This window comes from Amblyraja radiata, chromosome 43 (genome assembly GCF_010909765.2).
Source record: "Amblyraja radiata isolate CabotCenter1 chromosome 43, sAmbRad1.1.pri, whole genome shotgun sequence".
Lineage (NCBI taxonomy): Eukaryota > Metazoa > Chordata > Chondrichthyes > Rajiformes > Rajidae > Amblyraja > Amblyraja radiata.
The window spans coordinates 12,142,112-12,144,801 of NC_045998.1; positions in this window are offsets into that span (position 1 = coordinate 12,142,112).

Here is a 2,690-nt window from a genome sequence, read left to right on the forward strand (position 1 = left end):
ATGAGTGTATGGTAAATGAAATTCCTCGTGTTGCAAACATACTTTTTTTGCAACACTAGCCACCCCATGTTTGACTCGTGAGTGTGTATATACACAGTGCTGGAGGAACTTGGTGGGTTTGACAACCCCTGAAGGATTGGACAGATGACTAATCGGGTCGGGAGCTCTCAGTCTGAAATACGGGGGAGAGCTGGAAATGAGGTGGGGGTTGGGCACTGCCTGACAAGTGATGGGTGGATTACAGGTGAGTGGGTGATGGGCAAATGGATGGAGTAAGTGCCAAAGGCTGAAGGTGAAAGTGATCAAACATGTTGGATAATCACTAGAACTGTGAAATGTCAAACCAGGGTGAGGTGGGGTTGGAAGGTAAAAGGGAAATATGGGACAGTTGAGAGATGAGCATACTTCCCTTCATTAACTGAGTAATAACTAAATAACCATAACTAAATAACTATAACTAAATAGTAATAACTAAATAATAACTATATACAACTAAATAGTAATAACATCTAACTAGTCCTTTCCTGTACGCTCATCTCTCAAACAGTCCCATATTCCCTCTATCCCTTCCACCCATCTCTCCTAGTTTCATATTTCCGTTCTCTCCTTATTTGGCATTTTGTCCCTTTCACCTTGAGCCTTTGGCACTCACTCCATCCATATGCTCATCACTCCTCACGTGTACCACCCATTTCCTTGCTGGCTTTGTCCTGCGTGCTTCTGCCTCTTTTCACTCTCTTTCATCAGTCTGAGGAAGGTTTCTGACCTGAGATGTCATCTGTCCATTCCACTTGCAGTCAGGCAGATTGTGCCTGAACTGCTGAATGCCTCCAGCACTTTGTCTTTGGACAGAGCCATGTTCCCCGGTTGTAGTTGGCTCCTGTTACAGGGAACGTAGAGTTTAATATTTTTGACAGAAGCTCTGGGGGTTGGGTTTTTCCAGGTATTTTTTAACCATCTGGACACCACTGAATGTTTGTTTATATCTAACGTTTAAATGTCCACGTGGAGAGTAAGACGTCGGGCAACAAGGTTGGGAGAACACTTGTGAAATATCATGGGTATTTGATGTAACTGGGGTGTTGCTGTGCTTGTAAATTGTGTCAGTGCTGGAGTAACTCGATGGGTGCATCAACATCGCTGGAGAACATGGATTGGTAATTCTGGGTTGGGAGTCTTCAGACCTTAAACTCTTAAGGTAGTCTAAATGTATTAGGCTACCTTAATATTGGTCCAACCTGTAGGAGTCCTGACTGCAGAAACACGATGGTCCTGGTTGGAGATGCATCTCCAGGCATTGTCCACATGTCCCAGTGTTTTTCCCTCGAGGACTAGAATCTTCTCACCCGGGACTGTCCGACCCACTGAGTTACTCCAGCACTTTTTCTAATTGTAGAGAAGGATGTTGGAACATTTCAAACATTAAAATGTTATGTTAAATTGATTTTTCAGCATCAAGCCTACCTGGATTTGGTCTTTATGGATGTCATAGGAGATAAGGTACGTATTTCTAACCCTCTTCAGTTTAATGGGATAAATGTGTTCAATTATTGATGGCTTTTCAAAATTTGTTTCTTCAACATCGAGGAGCTCGCCGTCTCTGGTAGAGACCTGTGTCGGGAAGCCCCAAAGAACGCAAAAGGTTCAACTAGACCCTGAGTGAGCTGGGATTCAACCCCCCCGATGCAGGACCCCCGACACGGACGGCCCGACCGCCGGCTACGGGAGTCAAGATCGTGCCGTCAACGGAAGGCCCGATGCCCCAGACCGCGGGAGACCAAAGAAGGGAAGAGTTTGAACTTTGTGTTCTGTTGCTTTTTATTGGTATGAGTGTATGGTAAATGAAATTCCTCGTGTTGCAAACATACTTTTTTTGCAACACTAGCCACCCCATGTTTGACTCGTGAGTGTGTATATACACAGTGCTGGAGGAACTTGGTGGGTTTGACAACCCCTGAAGGATTGGACAGATGACTAATCGGGTCGGGAGCTCTCAGTCTGAAATACGGGGGAGAGCTGGAAATGAGGTGGGGGTTGGGCACTGCCTGACAAGTGATGGGTGGATTACAGGTGAGTGGGTGATGAGCAAATGGATGGAGTAAGTGCCAAAGGCTGAAGGTGGAAGTGATAAAACATGTTGGATAAGGACAAGAACTGTGATGAAACCAGGATGAGGTGGGGTTGGAAGTTAAAAGGGAAATATGGACAAGGAGTTGAGAGATAAGCATACTTCCCTTCATTAACTAAGTAATAACTAAACAATAACTAAATAATAGTAATAACTAAATAACAATAACTAAATAATTATAATAACTAAATAGTAATAACTAAGAAAAACCAACTAACTAGTCCTTGTACGCTCATCTCTCAAACAGGAGTTCCATATTCCCTCTATTCCTTCCACCCATCTTTCCTAGTTTCATATTTCCGTTCTCTCCTTATTTGGCATTTTGTCCCTTTCACCTTCAGCCTTTGGCACTTACTCCATCCATATGCTAATCACGCCTCACATGTACCACCTATTTCCTTGCTGGCTTTGTCCTGCGTGCCTCTGCCTCTTTTCACTCTCTTTCATCAGTCTGAGGAAGGTTGCTGACTTGAGGTGTCATCTGTCCATTCCACTTGCAGTCAGGCAGATTGAGCCTGAACTGCTGAATGCCTCCAGCACTTTGTCTTTGAACAGAGCCATG